Below are 26405 nucleotides of genomic sequence, written 5' to 3' on the forward strand. Positions count from 1 at the left end.
CTGTTCTGAAACCAATATTACTTGCCATCATTCTGCCTCTGTTATATAACGAAATTGTACTTGTTCTTTGTATTTCTTACTCATTTACAATTTCCCATAACGAAGAGTAAACTAGTCTTGCTTTTGGCCTCTTAGATCTGAACCTGTGTTAGGCATTTTGCTGGTCTAAAGAGTTAGCTTGTTTGCTGTCCATAGCTGATTAGTCATTTTACTTTCGTCAGTATGGTTTGATTTCATGTATTTCCAGTGATTAAGCAAGTGAATCTTAAGGTGTCTTTTGATTTTGGACAAGCTTGTTTATTTTCGCTTTAAATCGAAATCAAAGTTATATAACAACTTTCTTTTTGTAACCCATCCACATTAAGAAAGGGAAAAGAAAATACATGCATTGTGCATTTTGCATTTGACTGTTTGCTTGACGATTTAGGAAAAATTTGCATTTAGTGTGTGCTCTATGATCTGTGTGAAAAGATTTGCCTTTCTTTTCCCTCAGTAGTTAAGGTTTTCAAAGTTGAAAGATTGAAAAGTTTGCTTCTCATCTTAGACTGCATTTAGGAATTTGTTATATACATCTCATGGTGATCCTTAAAGGCAAACTGCTAAGCAAGATCAACATTAAAATAAATCCAATTTACATAACAACGCTTTGTAACATAACGCAAACACATAGAGGTCTAGGTAGAGACGTGTTCCGGCGTCGTTAAACATAGTGACCGTCGATCTCTACGAAGGTGGGTGATTCCTCCTGAGAGTCGGTGGCACTAATACAGACTTGTGCTCCCACGTACCGTCGAGTATATATTGGGAGACCCCTATAGGCAATTATCCTTTATCCATAGGAAGCCGTGTCGGCCGCCCTACTGATCGCGATGCAGTGAACACAGCATTCACGAAGATCGACCACCCGTACCGTAAAACGTATTCTGTGGTTTCGCGAAAAGTTTGGCACACCCTCTACCTAGAACTCCAGAGAAGTTTCTTTTGGCCTTTTTCAAACTCTATAACTGAAAAAGTCCATCCGAGCATTTGTCACTTTGGGCTCGTTAAAACATTGAAGGCGACTAGAGTCATCTTTAGCTTTTTCTCGAATCTTAAAACATGAAAAAGCAAGTTTGTGTCTAAAAGCGTCGTTAATAAAATTTATTTTAAACGGAACATAATCACCTGTTATTCCCACGTTGATCTTTCAGTTGAAAAGTATGGAGCCCACCAACCAAGGAAATAACCTTGGTGGAAGTCCAAATCCCTTCTCCTCTTGGGGAGATGTTGGTGCGCCTCATATGGCAACATTGTCACTTCCAGGATTGACAATTGGCCTACCTGTATGGCTCTTTTCAACTAATGTAGTCCAGATTGCCACTAATCCTGAGCAGTCGAATCAACAGTCAGAACAGTCTAGAGCTACCCACCAGCCTTCCACTTCTTATAATTCTTCCTCTGATCCTTCATCTTCACAAGGTAGAGCCGGAAAAAGTCAGCCTCCCATGGAGAAGAAGGAAAAGAAGAAAAGAGAAAAGAAGCAGAAGGGGCCTATGGCGAAGGCGACTGGGGGCAAGCAAAAGACAGCTGAAAAAAACCCACACACTGCACCGACCGGGCCTAAATCGCCATGTGTCATTTGCAAAGGGACCCACTTCCATCGTGATTGTCCTTGTATTCCCGGATACTAAGGGACTGGTCCCCAAGGTTGCACAATCCGGTAGCATCAACCTCTGGTAGTCATGTTGATTGCAGTCCGTCAACTAGCGAGAGTGAAGGACGAAGAGGGAGACCAAGATCACCCTGTATGTTGTGTGAAGGCGAGCATGCCATCCACTGATGTCCATTCTTAGATGAGGCAAAGAGAGTTTTAGAAGATCGTCCGGTTTCACCGTTACGACTTCCTCCTGGATACCAAAAACTCACGCCTAATCCTTCGATAGTTGAAAATCCAGCTGACCCGCTCAAGTGGTCGGCTGAAGTGTCGGTCATTGAGAATGAACCTGCTGAATCCAGACCAAACGAAAGTCTAAAGGTCGAAACGGCAGTTGACCCGGTTCTTCCTTCAGAGGTTTCATCCTCCAATGACTCCGTCATTGAAGACCCATCTTTGAATGACACCCTCACTGAAGAGGATAAAGATGACACCGTCCATATCCTTTTCATCAACACAGACTCTGATGAGCATCAGGGCAATGCGCCCATTCCTTTATCGCAGGAAGGAACATCGTCAGGGTCGTATCCGGCCGTATATTCGGTCCCACCACCAAGCAACCTAGTTGTATCCTTTGATTGGAATCAACTAGGCAGACCCCGGTTACCAGCCAGTATCCCATTCAGAATCATAGTCCAAATCTACAGAATGGTGATGGCTGGAACTATCATTGATGAAGGGGCATCTGTGAGTATCCTTTCCTCTATTGCTTGGAAAGCACTGGGTTGCCCGGCGCTTCTACCTGAGATGAGAAATCTATCAGGTTTTGATAAAGGAACCAGTCACCCGTTAGGGATTCTCCCCAATGTTCCAGTTACATTGAAAGGGAAGACAGTTCATATGAACATCATGGTCGTCCAGGGACCCTTGGTTTATAACTTACTCCTTGGACGAGACTATATATATTGCATGGAGGCGATAGTGTCCTCGCTCTTTAGAGTCATCTGTTTTCCGCACGAAGGAAGGATGGTCAAGCTCGTAAACCAACTTTCATTTCCAGGATCACGCATTGCAAATAGCCAAATACCATCCCTTAACGGTTTATTCACTCAAGGAATGCCACCACCCTCGGTTCTACTTCCCGATGAATGCGAGTAATTCGGAAAGAAAAGAACTGGGACCCAGGGGGCATGCACCCTGGCCTGCCTTGGGCAGAGAAAACCTTGGGTATAAAGTTAATTTCCGCAGAAGAATGGACTAGTCCATAACCCATCCGAAAAAGGAAGAGAAGGTTGTTCTAGGATAAAATTCTTTTGTCAAAGTTATGTGAAGTGGAAGAATCGCTCCCTTTGTCTAAAAAAGTAGGCTCTCCTAAGGAGGAGATCTATTTGTGGCAGCAAGTAGGCACCATCTTTGAATGTCAAGCCTCACCCATTAAAACAATATGTTTTGAAAGAGAGTAGGGGCAGTCTTCAAAGAAAGAGAGGAAATTGCTGCAACAAGTAGTCACCATCCTTAGCAACCTAATGATAGACATCGCCGAAAAGAGAGTTTAGTTTGCGGCAGCAAACAAAACCATTTTTCGGATAATAAGTAAGAGGACAGAATCTTGAAATTATACTTTATACCTGGGGGCATGCAAACCTTTTGGAGTGCAAGCATGGGACGACTATTTATTTTTTTTAAATTTTTAGGTCCTCCCTTTAAACCCGTAGGTCTAACCCGTTAAACTCGTAGGATTAGCCGTTTCCAGCTTGCATAAAGAAAGGGTGAAAGGCAAAAGTTAAAACCTGCCAAATTGGAGTAATTAATGAGGTATCGCTCCTTAAATAAGATTACCTCACCTAAGCATTCCTTGTATTAAGACTGGTATAAATCGAGCAGTTTTAGCAATGTTCATGCTCGTTAAAAAATAAACGCAGGAATCGAGCAGTTTTAGCAATGTTCATGCTCGTTAAAAAATAAACGCAAGAATCGAGCAGTTTTTGTATAGAGTTCATGCTCGTTAAAAAATAAACATAAATTGTGAGCAATCTTTCCCTAGCAGTTCAAGCTCACTCAGAAAAAATGAACCGGTAAACAACCTCGAGAAATGTAACCTTTGAAAGCCATATTAAAAGCCCTTGGTTGTGTTTATATGCCATCACCTCCATCCGTTCATTTGGCCAATCGTTCACCTCCATATGTATGTTTATCCATTTTGAGGAACAACTGCGAAGAGTGATTTCATCTAGCCATCCTTGTGACACTGCCGTGATTGGAAAATTCCAACCTGTACCTGGAATCTGCTGCTATCCCTGTTCATCACTCGTTCCTCAAAAGACGAGTCTTCTTTGAGCTCTTTTCACTGACTCGTAAAATATGAAAAGTTTGCCGAGTTTTGGCCTTCCAGCTCGTTAAAAGGACCGGAAGAGCTATCCCTCCTCTAGATTTTAATCTTTTTGGACCTGAGGGATTATTACACAAAAAGATCGAGCGCTTGTTTTGTTCAGCTCGTTAAAGAAATCGAAAATTCATCCCTTCTGTATGGTTTTATACTTTTTCGGACTTAAGGGATTAGAAGACGAAAAAGGAATTTTGGAGTTAACTTTTCGTACCTTTTCAGACTCTCTAAAAATGAAAAGGACCGAGTTTTCCTTGTCGTTAGACTCGTTAAAATGATTAAATAGCGACAAACTTGTCTTTAGACGAGAACGAGTTTCCCTATCGCTAGGCTCGTTAAAACATAGCGATGGGCTTGCCCGAAGGGCAGGTTATAGAATAAGCATATGTTATCCTCCTCAAGCTTGACAAAAATAAAGAGGTACTGGTCAGCAATGACTGGGGAAAAATTGGGAGAACCTCACAGCATTAATGGTAGCAAGTCGCTCTTGAACATGACACTTTGTCCTCTGTATCTCATCGGGTTGGGTTGTTTCATTCACCGGTCTCATAACCATGGTCCTCGCCACACCATCCACAATTGGGGTAATGCTACCAATCCATCACATCAGTGTCGTTATATGTTCAAGAGATGTGGTTCTACAAAGAGTCAACCGTGTTCCATCCACTGCCATACATTATCCTTCATCCACTTCATGACCGCCACCCTGAATCATACATCACAGTTTGTTTTCACCTCATCACAATCACTAGCTCCGTTCCGTGTCACTGATGTGGGATTCATTAAGGCCCTCCTTTGACGGATCGCTCCTTGTCGACATCAGCTCATTATCCAAGGAGTTGATCTAGGAACACCCCCTTCAGTACTTTGAAGCTTGCATGCCTCAATGGCAAGTTTCTCACTTCCGGCGACAGGTATACATCAATGACCTTCGACCAGAATATTTTGCATGGTGGTCGACGCCAAAGTCCTTTATTCCCACCATGTGGATTGTACTGCCGTACCTTGAGGGTCATCATCCTTATCGGTGATTCCTCTCGCGCTTGTTAACGGTTTACATCATTGACCAGTAATCAAGCGATGTCTTTCCATGTTCGACTTCAAGAAATTCTCACATGGATCGACTTGTACATCGAGTGAAGATCGGAAGAGATTGAAGACCCCGGATCTAGTTTCATCCATCCGGGCTGCGATATATATTCAGGACATAAAGACATTTGATATGTACATCATTACAGCAGATGATCATCCTTCTCAAAGGATGATAATTTCAGCAGAGAATTATCAGTCTACAATCAGATGATCGTCTGTTCTATGTACCAAAATGTATTTATAAAGCTGAGCATGGGAATGCCCGCCTCAGCTAGATCATGAAAATGTATGAAAAATAATGTATTGTATTGTATCTTATTACAGGACACTTCTCAGCAGATTGAATGAACTTCGGACCCTCTCAATAAAGCATTTCACCCGATAAACGACCTCATACTTTAGGGGGCATCTGTTATAGACAATTTTGTGCCTTACAGCAACAAGCATGAATTTTCAATAATCCAAGGGATCCAAAGTTCCCTAAACATGATGTTCCTACCCCTAGAGGAACAAGGTCAGCAAACCAACATCTCTCAGATCAGTTCTCCACCTGAAAACACTAAAAAACAAGCAATCCTGAAATCAAAGCAGGTGCTCCACTAGGTTTCTGCGCTGAAACTCAGTTGCTCCATGGTGTACCTGCGTTGCAAAGCAAGTGGAACAAAGGCCACCTGCGCTGAGCGGGATGGGACAAGTGGCACAATGAGTCATTGCTTTGGAATCTTCCAAAAATGACACTTGGATCAGGGATTTCGCCTTGTGATGAGTCAGAGGCTCTGTTTCTCCAAGTGGAAGCAAGGTTCTCCAAGTGGACTCAAGAACTGAAGATCAACTAAAGATTAACTGAAGAGAGAGAGGACACAAGGCAGCTACACATCAGTTGCAAGCTGACTCATCCTTTCTCAATTCATCTATATATTGAGCTCTCTCCTATGAGCTCAGGAGGCTGGAATTTTGAGCAAAGTAATGATATGCTGTTGGTTTCACTATAGAGCTATTGGGTGATTGTTTGAGAGAGGTGAAGAGGAGAAATTCTTTCTGCTGGGAGGTGTTGCTGGGTTGGAGCCTTCAATGGTTGTAATACTCTCAGAACCTTTACTTCTTCATTAATAAAAGCTATTGAGGTTCTTCTATGTGCTCTTGTTTCAATAATATATTGTGATAATTGCATGTTTGGTTTACACTAATCCATGAACCAGTTATGATTGCATGCTTCTTGTAGTTTCCTTCTTTGTTATTTTGCAGGATCTCATTGTAGCTGGGCAAGCAAAAGAACAAGGAGCTAGGAGCAAGCGGCCAAAGAGAAGAGTTTGGATTCGACATTAAGCGCAAGGCAACGGTTAGTGCATTTCTCCATTCTCTTTTGCTTTCATAAATAAATAAACCTTAAGTAGTTTGTTTACAGTTGTTGCTAAGGAACTATCACCCTTAGAGTAAACCAAACATGCAATTATCACAATATATTATTGAGACAAGAGCACATAGAAGAACCTCAATAGCTTTTATTAATGAAGAAGTAAAGGTTCTAAGAGTATTACAACCATTGAAGGCTCCAACCCAGCAACACCTCCCAGCAGAAAGAATTTCTCCTCTTCACCTCTCTCAAACAATCACCCAATAGCTCTATAGTGAAACCAACATCATATCATTACTTTGCTCAAAATTCCAGCCTCCTGAGCTCATAGGAGAGAGCTCAATATATAGATGAATTGAGAAAGGATGAGTCAGCTTGCAACTGATGTGTAGCTACCTTGTGTTCTCTCTCTCTTCAGTTAATCTTTAGTTGATCTTCAGTTCTTGAGTCCACTTGGAGAACCTTGCTTCCACTTGGAGAAACAGAGCCTCTGACTCATCACAAGGCGAAATCCCTGATCCAAGTGTCATTTTTGGAAGATTCCAAAGCAATGACTCATTGTGCCACTTGTCCCATCCCGCTCAGCGCAGGTGGCCTTTGTTCCACTTGCTTTGCAACGCAGGTACACCATGGAGCAACTGAGTTTCAGCGCAGAAACCTAGTGGAGCACCTGCTTTGATTTCAGGATTGCTTGTTTTTGAGTGTTTTCAGGTGGAGAACTGATCTGAGAGCTGTTGGTTTGCTGACCTTGTTCCTCTAGGGGTAGGAACATCATGTTTAGGGAACTTTGGATCCCTTGGATTATTGACAATTCATGCTTGTTGCTGTAAGGCACAAAATTGTCTATAACAGATGCCCCCTAAAGTATGAGGTCGTTTATCGGGTGAAATGCTTTATTGAGAGGGTCCAAAGTTCATTCAATCTACTGAGAAGTGTCCTGTAATAAGATACAATACAATACATTATTTTTCATACATTTTCATGATCTAGATGAGGCGGGCATTCCCATGCTCAGCTTTATAAATACATTTTGGTACATAGAACAGACAATCGTCTGATTGTAGACTGATAATTCTCTGCTGAAATTATCATCCTTTGAGAAGGATGATCATCTGCTGTAATGATGTACATATCAAATGTCTTTATGTCCTGAATATATATCGCAGCCCGGATGGATGAAACTAGATCTGGGGTCTTCAATCTCTTCCGATCTTCACTCGATGTACAAGTCGATCCATGTGAGAATTTCTTGAAGTCGAACATGGAAAGACATCGCTTGATTACCGGTCAATGATGTAAACTGTTAACAAGCGCGAGAGGAATCACCGATAAGGATGATGACCCTCAAGGTACGGCAGTACAATCCACATGGTGGGAATAAAGGACTTTGGCGTCGACCACCATGCAAAATCTTCTGGTCGAAGGTCATTGATGTATACCTGTCGCCGGAAGTGAGAAACTTGCCATTGAGGCATGCAAGCTTCAAAGTACTGAAGGGGGTGTTCCTAGATCAACTCCTTGGATAATGAGCTGATGTCGACAAGGAGCGATCCGTCAAAGGAGGGCCTTAATGAATCCCACATCAGTGACACGGAACGGAGCTAGTGATTGTGATGAGGTGAAAACAAACTGTGATGTATGATTCAGGGTGGCGGTCATGAAGTGGATGAAGGATAATGTATGGCAGTGGATGGAACACGGTTGACTCTTTGCAGAACCACATCTCTTGAACATATAACGACATTGATGTGATGGATTGGTAGCATTACCCCAATTGTGGATGGTGTGGCGAGGACCATGGTTATGAGACCGGTGAATGAAACAACCCAACCCGATGAGATACGGAGGACAAAGTGTCATGTTCAAGAGCGACTTGCTACCATTAATGCTGTGAGGTTCTCCCAATTTTTCCCCAGTCATTGCTGACCAGTACCTCTTTATTTTTGTCAAGCTTGAGGAGGATAACATATGCTTGTTCTATAACCTGCCCTTCGGGCAAGCCCATCGCTATGTTTTAACGAGCCTAGCGATAGGGAAACTCGTTCTCGTCTAAAGACAAGTTTGTCACTATTTAATCATTTTAACGAGTCTAACGACAAGGAAAACTCGGTCCTTTTCATTTTTAGAGAGTCTGAAAAGGTACGAAATGTTAACTCCAAAATTCCTTTTTCGTCTTCTAATCCCTTAAGTCCGAAAAAGTATAAAACCATACAGAAGGGATGAATTTTCGATTTCTTTAACGAGCCGAACAAAACAAGCGCTCGATCTTTTTGTGTAATAATCCCTCAGGTTCAAAAAGATTAAAATCTAGAGGAGGGATAGCTCTTCCGGTCCTTTTAACGAGCTGGAAGGCCAAAACTCGGCAAACTTTTCATATTTTACGAGTCAGTGAAAAGAGCTCAAAGAAGACTCGTCTTTTGAGGAACGAGTGATGAACAGGGATAGCAGCAGATTCCAGGTACAGGCTGGAATTTTGTGCAAAGTAATGATATGCTGTTGGTTTCACTATAGAGCTATTAGGTGATTGTTTGAGAGAGGTGAAGAGGAGAAATTCTTTCTGCTGGGAGGTGTTGCTGGGTTGGAGCCTTCAATGGTTGTAATACTCTCAGAACCTTTACTTCTTCATTAATAAAAGCTATTGAGGTTCTTCTATGTGCTCTTGTTTCAATAATATATTGTGATAATTGCATGTTTGGTTTACACTAATCCATGAACCAGTTATGATTGCATGCTTCTTGTAGTTTCCTTCTTTGTTATTTTGCAGGATCCCATTGTAGCTGGGCAAGCAAAAGAGCAAGGAGCTAGGAGCAAGCGGCCAAAGAAAAGAGTTTGGATTCGAAATTAAGCGCAAGGCAACGGTTAGTGCATTTCTCCACTCTCTTTTGCTTTCATAAAGAAGTAAACCTTAAGGAGTTTGTTTTACAGTTGTTGCTAAGGTACTATCACCCTTAGAGTGGGATAGGGTCATCCGAGTCGGATACTTTTCCCTACAACATTTATGTAGGACTTAGTTGTTTGAATTAATAAGCAATTAAAGTGACCAACAATCACTATTCGTCACATATTGGAATATTGTTGTGGATAACTTGCTTTTACTTAATATACGGTTAATTGAACATAAAAGAATTGGTCTATAATCATTTCTATTTTGTGGTAGTGCTTTTGTTACATTTGTGTTTAATCTATTCATCTAAGTTAATCAAGACTCATTTACATTTGTCACGTTGTCCAAATTTATGTCTCCTAGAGCCTGTGTTCCACAGGCTTTTCTTATTGATTCACCTTAGGGACTACCACCCTTGAATTGTCTAGGAGAGAGTCTAAATGGAGTGAGTAAGGATTTGAGTGACAACCCTTACTCTGAGCGTTGTCGTAGTGCCTAGAAACTTTGTACGAAAACATTTTTTGGCGTCGTTGCCAGGGATAGAGTTTTATGTCCTTGGTCCTCTCAATATCTTCTCATCATTTGATCCTTTCATCTCCACTCATTCATCTTCATCTCATTTTCATCATATCATCTTTTGTGTCTAAGTTGGATTTATGTCCAAGTGGGGACTCCACTTCCATCATCTCCTACAGGGGCATGCACTAGGAGGAACCCAAGTAGCTTGGTTAATCCTGCTTCGGATCCTGAAAGGGCTCTCAGAGCTAGATTACACAAGATCTCTTCTCGTACACTCCTTGATAATCCCGAAGAGAAAGCTATCTATGACATCCATTCACTCTTCTTGAATCCTCCTGTTCCAGACATCATGGATATCTATCAGCCTCTTAACTTTTCTAACATCCAGGGTATCCCCATAACCTTCCTAATCTTGGTCTAGAGAAGCTACCCACTTTCCAAGAAAATAATGAAATCACTGATAAAAATTATTTGTATGCTTTTTCAACTTGGTGGGCTAAAGTCACTCTAGCTCAAAATTATGAGGATGTGCAAATGAAATTCTTCGTCTTGACCCTTGAGTAGGATGCTATGGATTGGTTTAGGGATAGGTCTGATCATAGCATTGATTCATATGATTCCCTCCTTAATTCTTTTAAAGAGAAATTTGGTGATAAGAAAGAAGATTGGTTTCTAGCAAAAGCCATTAGTGTCATTAAAAATAAATAAAATGATACGTGTGAAGAATTTAATAGAAGGTTTAAAGGTATGCTTAAAGAAATATATATTGATTACAACCCAACTGGGAAACTGCTTCTTGAACACTATATCGATGCTTTCAATCCTGACATTTGTTATGAACTGAGTAGGTCTAAGCCTGGTGAATACAAGGCTTGACAAATCACAGCTAAAGAGTTGGAAAACGATAAGAAGGATTTTGGCAAATTTGAAGCTCCTAGGTTTGATAGATCTGTTGTTAAATTAAAATTACCTAAAGGAAAAGAAAAGGAACTTGAAGAAGAATCTACGCGAAAATTGCTTAAGAAGTTAGAAAATATGGAGTTAAATCAATCTAGGATGATCGTTGATCATGCTAAGGAGATAATTGCATTACAGTCTATCTTGACTCAAAGGGAATGAGCTTAAATGCATCAACCTAGGGGTCAAAATAGTAATAATAATAATAATAATAATCGAAATAATTTGTAGAAGAAAGGTCAATCTACTGAGCAGAGGCCTCTTCACCCTCTTGAAACGAATAATCTTGTGGAGGATACCCCACCTTATTGTAGAGCCTATGATGAGATTCATGAAGAAGCTACTTGTCCTACTATCAAGAGAATCATACATCATCATATGATTGGGACAAGAAACTAGCTAAATGTGGTTGGTAAAGAATATCACTTATCGCAGGAAAATTGGGAAGAGGTCAAATGAAATAGTCAATCCGTCAGACATTTTACATCTTCATATAATATTAATAATTTTGGTCAGGATACTGATGTCTTAGTTAAGCTCTTTCATGAGAAACCTCCACCTGAGTGAGTCCTTGAAATCGCTAAGGACAAGGGGTTAACTTATCAAAGGGAAATAAAAACGATAATCCGGTTAATTCTCGAAGTCTTAATTTTGCATCGGCTTCTCGAATGAATATTCATTTAGGAGGTTGGTTTAATAAATCTAAAATTTTGGTCCCCATCATCATTGTTGGTGCACTAAGATGTACTTTTATAGGCAATGTAAATTCCTACATTAATTGTCAACCCAGGGTAAGTCTTTTTATCTCAAGAGTGTTAGCAGTATATATGCAGTGAATTAAGAGGTTATCTAATGATAAATCATTGCAATTGCTAATAACTATCTCTTAAAACTGAATCCAAACAATTATGAAAGAAATAATTTTGGAAGAAATAACTCTAAAAGAACTCTTAAAACACTTTGCAATTCTACTTAAATTATTATGAAAGCAGAGGAATCTGAATGCAAATGCAAAGAATCACACTTGGAAATCCTCAAATAGAATTAAAACTAACTCACTCAATTATAAAAGAGAACCATAACAAATCCTAATTGAACGGAAAATCCTAACTGAACATCAAACAAGAATATAACTACAATGATATCTAAACAACAAATGACTTATATAAGAAGATTATGGAAAACAATTAATTCTATCTCTAAGATCTATGATAACATAACTTAGAATGGAAAACGATCTATTGCTGAAAATAACATGACCAATTCAATCAAAGAATCACTCATATATTATCACACAACTAAGTCTAGATCTAAATGAACAACAAGTATAAATCGGAATTGTCGATATTCACAATAAGAGAAATGATATTAACTTAACACTAACAAACAATAAAGAATAAATAGAAAAGATTATAACACAAGAAAGTAGTAGATCTTCTCTTGACTGGGCTGAGAGTTGCAAAAGTATCCACTAAGAAATTCTCAAAATATAAATATGGATCAAGTGCAGTGTTTCTTCATTAAAATAACTAACCAAGTTACAACAGCACTGATATAAAAGTATTATATGTCTCAAAACAAAAATTACAAACTGTGAAATTCTAAACTCCTTTGAGTTTTCCTTTTGGCCTTATATATAACAGTTAAAAGAGTAAAATAGATAAAAGACAATCCTCAGGATTAGGGGATTTCACAATACACGATCTGATTTTGTCATGAAATAACATCGGTCTACCTGGTCTCTCATTGTCTTGCCTACCTCAGACGTTGTCTTTTCCTTTTACAAGCTACTTTCACTCTGTCGATTGAACAACCATTGTCCAATCCATGTCTTCTACACATAATGATAATAAAAAGTCAGTTTCTCATGCTAGAATTATCTAATTCATTACCAAGTGCTTTTACCCATGTTTAGATGTTATTTCCTTTACTTTGATCCATAAACAAAGATAATCATGTAAGGATTAATTCTGAATAGAGCTATTTACAAAGAGAAAACATAATTTTTCCTGACCCAACATACTCCCTAGCTTACCTTGTTGTGTGTCCTCATGCAATCAAATGGTTTAGGTGCATCTGAGTTAGGGAATAAGCAGGATATACCTCCTCCTTATAAATTCTGAAATCATTTTTCTTCTTAAGGACAATGAAAGCCTGGTTTACCTCCTGATCCTTCAAATTATAGTCACTGTGGTATTTATCTAGGGGATAGCATATTATTAGGGTTCTATAACGACATCCTATCCATTCAGTCCCCATGGTTAAAATGATATTACTGTATTTATAGAAAAGAGAGGAGGTAGCTTTAAGGTTTCGGTACCTAGATGGTTCTCGGTTTCTACTAGTATTTCTAGAGGCTTCCCACTTTTGTCTAGCTATAGACAAAACTTCTTCCTTAATCTCTTGGAAGTACTCCTTCCTAGCTTGTATGATATCTATGTGGAATGGCCCTAATTGGTTTACAACACCAGCTCGCTTCATAAATTTCTTGTGTCTGACAGAGAAATGTACGGGTTTTGTAGGCTTCCCTCTAACCCATAGGACAACACCATACTAATGCCTTCTAAAAGTACTGTGGGACTTGGCCCATTTTAGTTGGTTGGTAGGAAAAGAAAGAAATGCTTGGAATTGGACATCCTCTAAAAAGGGTCCAGGTTGGCTATCTCTGTCATCTTCCAAAAATAAATTGTGCATATAAAGTTCACATAGGAGGCACTTTACCTGCTCATCTTGCTCTCTGACGCACTTAACAAAGTCTGGAGTAGTTTTGATTTCCATAGACTTTCTAGCCTTAGTAGCTTTTATTTTCAGTCGGAGGTACCTTTCCATGAGGAATAATGGATAATTAGTAGCAGGGGCTTGACATGATAGGGTGTCTGAATAAAGAGAGCTAGCAGTCTCTAATTTCTCTTTAGCCTTTTGTAATCTACCCTGTGTTCTTTCAACCTTATTTTGCTCAGCCTTTTACTGAGAAAAGGTATCATCTTCAGTTACAGTGAGTGCCTCTAATTTCTTTCTTAACTATTGAAGTATATGCAAGGGTAGTACTCTCTCTTTGTGCTAAGTTAATTCCTATTGAACCTTCAGTAGTTCATTTTCCAGCCTCCTGATGACTGCCTCTCTTACCAAAGGAATGTAAGCATGTGTCTCCTATATTTGAGCTTCTTCGTCTTGTGTTTCTATGGGACCGGTATAAATAGCTGCTTCTTGAATCATGCAATGATCAATTTGAACGTTCTCTTCATCATTTGTTTGAACAACAGTATTCACAGTAGGGTAGTCTGTTTGGGTCTCCTGTGAGAGAAAACAGGGGTCTTCAGTCTACATTTCAGTGTCTTCTAGAAGACATGGCCTTGCCTGAGTTTCCTTTCAATAGACCAAAAGAATATTAGTTTGGGTCTTAGCATCCTTTCCAGAACAATGTTATGTCTATGTTCCTGTGGTCTCCATTTCCACTTTCAATTTTTTGGCTCTGTTTTCTTCTTTTAACCATTTTTTCAGCTGCCCAATTATTCGCTTCTATCTTCTATGCTTTTTAAGCATTTTTCTGAGCCCGTCCTTGTAGGACTTATTTAGTCTCGAACTTCCAATCGGTGGTGATATAACTGCATTATACTCTAGTTCTTGTATAGGTGGTACTGTGTCAGCATCAAGGAGGGTTCCAACTGGAACTGTATCTCCCGATGGAGCTTCACCTTATATCTCTTCTTTTTCATGAATTTCTCTTTTAGGAGACCCCAACAAAATGGTGTCTCCTAAAAAATTATCATTCTCCGGGTTTTCTTCTGGGTAGGCCTCATCCTCAGGGGACATAAGAAAAATAGTATTACCTGGTTGATTTCCATCTCCTAGGGTTACATATGCAAGATTTTCTTTAGCTAGCCAGTCAACTAGACCGGTGTCTGATGTATGATTTTAGTCTCTAATGAATTCCTCTTCATGTACCTCGGCTTCAAGGGGTTTTTCCACAGAAGGGATTGGTTCCTTCTGTTCCTCCAAGGAATTAGTAAATGGTAGGGTTTTCTCATAACCAGGGCTGTCAGCAGAGGTAGACTGGTTGGGGGTACAATTATGTCCTTCAACATTCCCAGTTTGTTCTCTATCCTCACCAAACATCCCCATGTTTTCCAATACCCTGGCCACTTCCTCCTCATAGTCTTGCAAAGGGGAATTATGCAGACTTGAAGCTGGTGTGCAGGATGGCCCAACCTCATTTGTTTTAATTGGGATAAGTCATTGGGATCTCACCTGCACAGAGCGCCTACATTTTTTTGGGTTCAAGGGCACAAAGGAATTCTTTCTTTCTAGTGTCCTTCTCATACCTGGGGTTCTTGGCCCTTGCTGCTCTGTTGATGCGTTCTCCGGAGGTGGGGCTAAAGTAAGATTTACAATATTGTCCGAAATTAGCTGCTGCTAGGCCAATCCATTCATGATAATCAATTTGATTAGTCCATGATGACTGATTATTGTGTGTGGGTCCTTAGATGTCCTAACTCGGTGCGCGGCATCATGTAATAGGGAATTCAAATAAAACAACAAATTAATTGAAATTTTATGTTTAAAATGGCTATAAGTTTTAGTTGGTAGGGCTTTACCACATCGTCTCAACCATCTCAGGTAATGTACCTCTACATGATGACCACCAATTCCTACCATGGTTGTCTTAACGCAGAAGGATGAATCCCTTTCCTTGTTCACACCAATTGCTTGCCTAGATCCTGGAATACTTCAACCGCATTCTGTAGAAGGACGTGTTTGTCTGTCCATTTTTTCTCGTCTGATGGAAGTCCAGTGACTTCAGCTATGACTGCTTCAGAGACTATTATGTTCCTACCTCTTACCACTGTGATGCTATTCTGAAAATTCTGTAGAAATTCCAATGTCATCTCCTCATGCAATCCCCGCAATTTATTCAAATATTGTAGCCAGACAGTGTGCTTGAGAATTTCACGGGCTTGGTCTGGTACCATGAGTACTGGGGTTCATTCTGGATATCTCTTCCTCCCATGGCAGTTGTACATGTGACTGGTTCGCTTGCATGCAATTGTTTTACACTTCCACAATTTAGAATAGCAGCAGAGAACATTAAATCAATTAATAGAGAAATGACAATGTTTTGGGAATTAATATCATATACAGTTAAGTCATTTGTCTCGTCAACCACACTTGATATAGGATCATAATCAATCTGCATTCCAGCCATAATGGTTGTCGTACTTTCTCCAATAAGAAATACTTGCTAATTATTACGCATTCATAATCAACATGCCATCCTTACCCGAAAGTTAATTTAAATGATTATCACACAATTATCCACAAATGTCACACATGTTTTTCATACATAGGCCATCCCTTGTATGAAAAGAAAATGGTGTCCACATCTTGCAAGCATGTGAAAAGCAAGTGAAAGCATTGACAATTCATAAATGTTGGCAACCAATCCAAAAAAATGGCGTGCTAATCATTAAAGCAATACACGTCATCAAATGTGAAATGGGAAAAAAAAAAAAACAAAGATTTTGATTCATTATTTCAAAATATTTTCACTGTAAGTGGTATTAATAACAGATGCATAATCAGTAGTATGTATTAAGGATTTTCATAAAATGATTGGACAAATAGAATATAATGAATATATAACATAAGTTACCATGCAGGTCGGCTTGTAAGAGTGTTGTTCAAATGGGAAATTTCCTTTAGAAATAAATCCATAGGTGGTAATAGATAGAAAACATTTGGCAGTGTAAGATGATACTCCATTACCACAAGTGGAGCCACTGCCAGTAGCAGGCGTTAATAGCCTCGACAGGGTTTCCTTTTAACCCAGCAAATGAGCCAGAGTCCTCCTTTTAGTATGTAGATGGTTCTTCTTTTATTTTCATAAAGAGACCACTATGCTAGAATGGTGACTAGATGATCATAGTGCCATTCACTAGCATATAATAAGCTAATCAGGCTGGCTCGTGATGAGACCCCCTGTCATTCTCACAATTTTAATCATCAATAAGGTCATTACCTTGGTTTGGTGGCAAAAAATGGAATGTCACCCATTACTTCCTTATGATCATGGTAGGTTGGCTCGAGATGAGACCCTATATCCTCTTTAAGACAATGCTTGATGCATTTTCATATTTATTTATTTCCATTTTTTTCATCCTTTGAAACTTTTTATTGTAAAAAGAGGGAGCCTCATTTTCTCCTTGAGAGTCAAGGATGGTGTAAGAAGTAAAAGGATGCCAATGAAATTTTATACTTTTACCCCCATATCATCATATCAAAGGGATTTATCCGTTTGAAATTTAAACATAAGCCAACATGGTTTGAAAATAATGAATCATTTTATGATGTGTCTAAAAAAGAGATGTTCAACTAATCACTATAAGGATACATCGTATCAGTGTCTGAATAAATATAACTATCAAAGGGATTCATAGGTCATAATGGTATTGATATTACTGTTTTTCATTATGTTAGGCACAAATCCATTCAAATGGTGTTCATTCAAAACATAAAAGAAAAAAAAGAAATATGGCACAATGACCGACAATAAAAGAATTCACAGTTTTTTCCTATATAAAAGGACAAAAAAGTGTTGTTTAATTGATTGAATAACAATCGTTCAATCAATTGAACAAAAAAAATTAAAAGGAAAATCACAAAAAAGTGTTTTTCAATCGATTTAACAATAATCGTCCCATCGTTTGAACAACAAAAATCACAAATCACAAAAGTTTTGTTCAATTGATTGAACAACAGTTGTTCAATCGTTTGAAAAAAGAAAACATAAAAACGTAAAAATGATGTTCAATCGATTGAACAACAAGCATTCAATTGTTTGAACAACAAAAACACAAACGAAAAAGTGTTGTTCAATCGATTGAACAACAATCTTTCAATCGTTTCAACAACCAAAACAAAAACTGCAAAAGTGTTGTTCAATCGATTGAATGGCAATCATTCAATCATTTGAACGGCCAAAACAAAAACCGCAAAATTGTTGTTCAATCGATTTAATGGAAATCATTCAATCATTTGAACAACAAAAACAAAACCCGCAAAAGTGTTGTTTAATTGATTGAAAAACAATCGTTCAATCGTTTGAACAGTGAAAACAAAAACTACAAAAGTGTTGTTAAATCGATTGGACAACAATCATTGAATCGTTTGAAAGGAAAAAACAAAAACCATAAAATTTTTGTTCAATCGATTGAACGACAATCGTTCAGTCATTTGAATAGCAGAAACAAAAACCGCAAAAGTGTTGTTTAATCGATTGAACAACAATCGTTCAATTGTTTGAACAACAAAAAAAAAAACCACAAAAGTGTTGTTCAATCGATTGAACAACAATATTTCAATCATTTGAACAAGAAAAAAAAATGTAAAAGTGTTGTTCAATCAATTGAACAACAATTGTTCAATCGTTTGAACAACGAAAAAAATCGGAAAAGTGTTGTTTAATCAATTGAAAAACTATCGTTCAATTGTTTGAACAACAAAAATTAAAAAGGTAAAAGTGTTGTTCAATCGATTGAACAACAAATCATTCAATAGTTTAAACAGTAGAAAACCAAAGACACAAAACTTGTCGTTCAATTGATTGAACATCAATCGTTCAATCGTTTGAACGGGAAAAAAATGCAAAAGTGTTGATCAATTGATTGAACATCAATCATCCAATCATTTGAACAGAAAAATAAAAAAACATGAAAGTGTTATTTAATCGATTGAACAACAAAATAAAAAAACATGGAAGTGTTGTTCAATCGATTGAACAACAATCGTTCAATCAATTGAATAACACTTATCAAGCACTCAAAAGAAGAAAAATTCTCATATTTATATGGTGATGCCTAATCTGAATTGCAATTAGTCAAAATAATATATACATTATTTACAATTTAAATAAATCTCAATTTTTTGAAAGAAAAGTTGTTGGGTCATCACTCCCTGCAGCTCAAATTTGCATGGAGGGGTCCTTGCGTAGCTTCTCATAGAAAGACTCCTTAATGAGTGGTTTGTGAAATAGATGCACTCGACGCCCATCCACCTCAAAATAATGGCCAGACGTATCGATGGTTGTCAAGGTAAGAGTACCATTTCTATGAAATTCTTGAGTCTCATAAGGGTCGAGCCATCTAGTTTGCAACTTGCCTGAAAAATCCTGGAATCTCGAGTCGTAAAGGAGTGCCCAATCCTCTTTTTGGAATTTCTTATTTTTTATAAGGCCCTTGTGCCATTTTTCCCTTTGCTACTGAATAATTGTAGTCCGTTGCAAAGAAATCAGTCAAGCCTCATCTAGTTCGTTGATCTGTTGAAGTCGCTTGGTCTAGGCTTCTGTTAGATCCAACCCCACTTTCTGGGCCGTTCTTAGAGTCTTTATTTCAAATTTAATTGGAAAAATAGGTTCTTTATTGAGCACGAGTTGGTACAGAGAGTATCCAGTAGTATTCCTCCAATTCGTGTGATAGGCCCACAAGGCCTCTAGCAGTCTAGCATCCCAGTCTTGCTGGTGTGTTGAGACTGTCTTGGTTAGAATCACTTCAATGACCTTATTGGTGCTTTCAACCTGCCCGTTTACTTGTGGGTGATATGGGGAAGTGATTCTCTGCATAATATGATGGTTTCTGAGAGTGGTAGTAATCTTGTGTCCTACAAATTTCCCTCCCCCATTTGTTATCACTTCTCGCAGTAAACCATACCGCACAAATAGCCCAAAAAGGAAGTTAAGTACAACTTCCTCTGTGGCTCTTGGTAAATCTATTGTTTCCACCAATTTCATCACATAATCTATGGCAATGAGTATGCACGAATTCCGATTGGATGGCAGATGGAATGGGCCAACAAAGTCCAATTCCCATCGTTTGAAGGGTTCTATGACTAGTTGGAGCTGCAAAGACATTTCATCAGATTAGCCAGGTCATCCCATCCTTTGGTAGCTATCACAAGTCTCGGCATATTTCTTAGCATCTTTAAAAATAGTGGGCCAAGAATAGCCAATCTCTAATACCTTATGGCTTGTCCTACTATCTGTGAAGTGTTCCCCATGTTGGGTTGTGTTATATTCTTTCCATGACTAGCCCACATAGTTAACCAGGGGGTTAGAGGGTGGGCAGAGCCCCCTGGGGACATAGGGGGTTTGAGGGATATAGGTAACCCCCCTCTATGGGGTCTAGGTCAATGCCCCAGAAATTTTAATATTAGAGTTGTTTTGGCTTCAAGGGGATGCCTTTGTTACTGAGGGGTTGTGCTCGGACCTATGGTAGACCCTGTTCAGTGGGAGATTTGCGAGATCGATTCTGGTGGTGAAAGAATATGGCAAGTAGTGGAAAGATAAAGATCGATAAATTTAATGGTCAGAGTTTTGAGATGTGGAAACTCAAGATGGAGGATTTATTGGTGGATAAAGATTAGTGGATCATGGTAGATCCAGGTAATAAACCAACAGGAGTGTCCGATGAAGAATGGAAGAAGTTGGATCGGAAGGCAAAGAGCAGAATATGATTGTGTGTCTCAGATTTAGTATTGCTGAATGTATGAGGGGAAGCTACGACAAAGGATTTGCGGGACAAGGTAGGGACTTTGTACCAATCTAAGTCTCTTGTGAATAAACTTTTCCTGTGGAAATACAAAGCTTAGTTGGTAGCAAAAGGTTATTCCCATGTGCTAGGAATTGATTTTGGTGATATTTTTTACCCTGTTGCCAAGGTAGCTTCTATTAGATTACTTTTATCTGTTGCTGCTTCTTTTGATTTTGAGGTAGAACAGATAGATGTGAAGACAACATCTCTTCATGGGGATATGGAAGAGGAAATATACATGAAGCAACCTAAAGGCCTTGCAGTGAAGGGTTAGAAGGAACTGGTATGCAAGTTAAAGAAGTCTATGTATGGGTTAAAATAATCACCAAGGATGTGGTATCAAAAAATTGATACATTTATACGCGGACTTGGCTTCACCAGAAGCAAAGTAGATTAGTGTTTGTATTTTAAATTAATTAGTGACCATGCTATTTATCTAGTCGTGTATGTGGATGATATGTTTCTGGTTGGAAATGACAAAGATTTATCCAGGATTTGAAGACCCAATTGTCCTCCAAATTCGACATGAAAGATCTTGGTGTTGTAAACTATATTTTGGGCATGGAAATTAAAAGAGACAGGGAAAACAGGAAGGTCTAGTTAAACCAAAGGAATTATGTTGAGACAATAGTGTAGAGTTTTAATATGCAGGATAGTAAATGAGTGAAGGTTCCCATTCCTGTAGGTGTGAGGTTATCTACTAAACAGTTTCCCAAGACACAAGAAGAGGAAGAGGACATGTACCATGTCCTATATGCAAGTTCAGTCGATAGCCTGATGTATGCAATGGTATATACTAGAACAGACATTTCACATGCAGTGGGAGTATTGAGCAGGTTTATGTCAAAACCAAGGAAGGAGCACTAGACAGTAGTGAAGCAGGTTTTCAGGTATTTTCATGGCACTAATGATTATGGCTTGTGCTACCAAGGAAGACCAGGATTGGACAATGTGTCGGATATTCATGGCTTTGTTCATGCAGACTGGGCTGGAGATCTGGATCAGAGAAGATATACAACTGGGTATGTGTTTAACCTATTTGGAGGTGTAGTTAGTTGGATGAGTAAGAAACAATCTGTAGTGGAACTATCAACTACAGAGGCAGAATACCTGGCAGCCACTAATGCAAGCAACGAAGCAGTTTGGTTGTAGAGATTGTGTTCAAGTATGGGGTTAGTACAGGGATCTATAAGGATAGATTGTGACAGCCAAAGTGCAATTTTCTTGGCAAAGAACCATGAATATCATTCAAAGAAAAAGCACATTGATGTTCAGTATCACTTTGTGACTGATATGATATAAGACAAAAAGGTGTTGCTCGTAAAGGTAGACACTTTGAAGAATACTGCAGATGCATTGAAAAAATATGTGAGCTCTGAGAAGTTCTCTTGGTTTAGAGAAACAATGGGCGTTGCAGGGTTGGATAAATGACTAAGCTCTCTTGTGGCCCCTGCAGAAAGAAAAGAACAAGTGGGAGAATGTTGGGTTGTGTTATATTCTCTCCATGACTAGCCCACGTAGTTAACCGGGGGGGGGTTAGAGTGGGGGCAAAGCCACCTTTGTTGCACCGATTGTGTAGTGGGTGTAGGTTTTAATTCCATACAGAAATTACCTGCATACAAATTCTAAAATACAAAAAATAAACAATGCAAGAGCATAATACATAAAACACATATACACAAAGATTTTCCCCCGCATCCCAAAACCGGGACTACCAACTTGATTTTTCGTTATGTTCTTTTCACTGTTACAATACATATTTAAACATGTCAAAGCATCCAATACCATTGACCGAAAACCATCACATCCAAAACCATGGACCGAAAACCATCGCATCCAAAACCATGTGCAAAAATCATGCACAAAACCATAGGTAGGTGCGCCCAACCTAATATAGGGTCCAAAAAACAAAATTTTCTGGGGCGCTGCCCCGGACTCCATAGAGGGGGGTTACCTGCACACCTCAAATTCCCTGTGACCCCCCTACTATGCAATCGACGCAATGAAGGGGGGGCTATGCCCCACCTCTAACCCCTCGGTTAACTACGTGGGCTAGCCGTGGAAAGAATATAACACAACCCAACATTCTCACACTTGTTGTTTTATTTCCACAGGGGGCCACAAGAGAGCTTAGTCCTTTATCTAGCCCTCCAATGCCCATTGTTTCTCTACACCAAGAGAACTTCTTAGAGCTCACAAATTTTTTCAATGCATTTGCAATATTCTTCAAAGTGTCCACCTTTACCAGCAAGACCTTTTTGTCTTCTATCATATCCGTCACAAAGTGATACTAAACATCAATGTGCTTTGTCTTTGAATGATATGAAGGATTATTTGCCAAGAAAATTTCACTTTGGCTCTCACAGTCTATCCTTATAGCTACTTGTAATAACCCCATACTTGAACAAAATCTCTGCAACCAAACTGCTTCCTTGCTTGCATGAGTGGCTACCATGTATTCTGCCTCTGTAGTTGATAGTGCCACTACAGATTGTTTCTTACTCATCCAACAGACTGCACCTCCAAATAGGTTAAACACATACCCACTTGTAGATATTCTGTGATCCAGATCTCCAACCCAGTCTGCATCAACAAAGCCACGAATATCCAACACTCTATCCAACACTGGTCTTCCTTGGTATCACAAACCATAATCACTAGTGCCACACAAATACTTGAAAACCTGCTACACTGTTGTCTAGTGCTCCTTCCCTGGTTTTGACATAAACTTTCTCAATACTTCCACTGCATGTGCAATGTCTAATCTAGCATAGACATCACACACATCAGGCTACTGACTGCACTTGCATATGGAACATGGGACATGTCCTCTTCCTCTTCTTGTGTTTTGGGACACTGTTCAGCAGATAACTTTACACCTACAGGAATAGGAACCTTCACCTATTTACTATCCTGCACATAAACCTCTGCAATATTGTCTCGACATACTTCCTCTAATGCTACCAAAGCTTCCTCTTTGTCCGATCTCTTTAAATTTCCATGCCCAAAATATAGTTTGCAGCACCAAGATATTTCATGTCGAATTTGGAGGACAAATGGGTCTTCAAATCCTAGATAATTTCTATGTCATTTCCAACCAGCAACATATCATCCACATACAAGAATAGATAAATAACACGGTCACCAATTAATTTAAAATACACATAATGATCTGCTTTGCTTCTAGTGAAGCCAAGTCCTCATATAAATGTATCAAATTTTTGATACCACATCCTTAGTGACTATTTTAACCCATACAAAGACGTTTTAACTTGCATGCCAGTTCTTTCTTACCCTTCACCACAAAGCCTTTAGGTTGCTTCATGTAGATTTCCTCTTCCAGATCCCCATGAAGAAATTTTGTCTTCACATCCATATGTTCTACCTCAAAATCAAAAGCAACAACAACAAATAAAAGTAATCTAAGAGAAGTTACCTTGGCAACAAGAGGAAAAATATCACCAAATTCAATTCCTGGCACCTGGAAATAACCTTTTGCTACCAACCGAGCTTTGTATTTCTCCACCTTTCCTTCTACATTTGTCTTCTTCTTGAACACCCATTCGCTGCCAATGGGTTTCCTTCCAGCCAGCAACTCCACCAGATCCCAAGCCTCATTTTTGTGTAAAGATACCATTTCATCAACCATGGCCTCTTTCCAGAGTTTTCCATCCTCTGACTCTAATACTTCCTTCACAATTCTGGGATCATTGTCACTAATAGATAAAGCAAAATTTGAATAGAAATCATATGGAATATACCTTTCTGGCTGCCTTCTATCTCGAACTGACCTTCTCACACCCAGAGTTTGTGGCTCTTCATCTTCTGTTTCCTCCTCTGGTGTAGAGTCTAAATCTTCCTCCTTAAGCTCAAACTCTATCTTCTCAGGTTCCTTTGGTTGGACTTCATGTTTAATAACATCTTTCACCTCTCTGAACACCACATCTCGGCTGTACACAACCTTCCTTATTACCAAGTTCAAAAGCTTATAACCCTTTAAACCAACCTTATACCCAATAAAGATGCACTTTTCAGATTTACTATCTAACTTGGTTCGTTTCTCATTTGGAATATGTACATATTCATCACATCAAAATACCCTCAGATGTGAAAGAGAGAGGTTCTTACCAGTCCATACCTCTTGTGGAGTCTTATCCTATAACACTGATGAAGGTGATCTGTTGATCATGTAACATGTTGTCTCCACCACCTCTGCACAGAATTGATGTCCTAACCTGACACCATTGAGCATGCTTCTTGCCCTTTCCATCAACATCTTGTTCATTATTTCTGCAACTCCAATTTACTCAAGTGTGTATGGAGTAGTCTTCTACCGTGATATACCACACTTCTTACAGAATTCTTCAAATTCCTTACTGCAAAACTCTCCACCATTATCTATCCTCAACACCTTTATCTTCTTCTCTGTTTAGTTTTCCACCAGAGCCTTAAATTCTTTAAACCTGTCAAAGACTTTAGGTTTCTTCTTAAGGAAATATATCCATGTATTCCTTTAGAATTCATAAATAAATGATACATAGTATATAGACTTACCAAGTGATGTAACCTTCACAGGCCCAAACACATCACTATGTAAAAGTTCTAATATCTATTTCGCCCTCTTACCACTAGAGGGGAAACTCACCCAATTCTGCTTCCCATATACACAATTTTCATAGAAATCAAAATCCAGAGAGCTATTATGCATACCTTATACCATACCTTTACCATGAAATATTCGAAGGACCTTCCCTCCAATATGTACAAGCCTTTGATGCCACAACATGGTCTTCTCTCTAGAGACCACTAGATTTTTAGCTCCACTTTCAGGAACCACAGAGTTGTTGCACCCATAAACAACAGTGCTACCTTGGAGCTTGTACAAAGTTGCAATTCAAGCTCCCCACATCAATACCAGTGCCCCACAAACCATCTTGTAGGTATCCTTCTCGAAGGCTATTTTTGCACCTGCATCATCTAGCTTGCTTACAAAAAATCAGATTTCTGGCTAATGCAGGAATATGTAGAACACCTAGAAGTTTTCTAACCCTTCCACCTTGCAACTTCAACTTTACTTTTCCGCGACCAACAATTCTAGCCTTCCTTTCATCCCCCAAGAACATATCACCACCATCATATTTCTCATACTCGCAGAACCACTCTCTATGGGGAGTGAAGTGAAAGGATGCACCTGAGTCAATCAACCATGCCTCATGATTTACATTTGTACTTGAGGAAGCCAAGTAAACATCCCCTCCTTTATCTGAGGTGGTTTTGGCCTTTGTAGAACAAGCATCATCAGATCCCTTTCCTTTATCAGGAGCTTTATGTTTACAGTCCCTTTTGTAGTGCCCTTCCTTTTCACTTTTCCAGTACACCACCTTTACATGTTTTCCTGGAGATTTAGATCTCTCTCTAGATTTAGATCTTCCACTTGATTACTTATTTTTTTTTCTGTTCTGGGACTGTCCTCATACAGACAAGGCATCACCATTCTGGCTCTCCATATTTTTCTGTCTCATGTCCTCCACGAGCAAGGATGAGACTATTTCATCAAACTAAAAGGCAGTTTTATTTATACCTATTGCAATAACTAGACTATGCCATGAATCTGGTAGAGAACACAACAAACTGATGCACTTATCTTCATTTGAAATTTTAATATCAGCAGATAATCACTGACTTACCACAGTATTAAATGTGTTCATATGCTCTGCAACTAAGTCTCCATCTTTCATCCTTAGGTTGTACAACCTTTTCCATAGGAACCGTTTATTCACCAGAGACATAGATTGGTACAAAGTCCCTAACTTGTCCCAGAAATCCTTAGCCGTAGCTTCCCCTGATACATTCAACAATATTGAATTTTAGACACACAATTTTATTGCGTTTTTTTCCTTCCGATCTAACTTCTTCCATTCTTCATCAGACATTCACGTTGGTTTCATACCTAGATCTACCATGATCCATTAATCTTTATCCACCAACAGATCCTCCATCTT

Source organism: Pinus tabuliformis, chromosome 5_1 (assembly GCF_031772625.1).
Source record: "Pinus tabuliformis cultivar Carrire ecotype Pingquan chromosome 5_1, CPIR1, whole genome shotgun sequence".
NCBI classification, from domain to species: Eukaryota; Viridiplantae; Streptophyta; class Pinopsida; order Pinales; family Pinaceae; genus Pinus; species Pinus tabuliformis.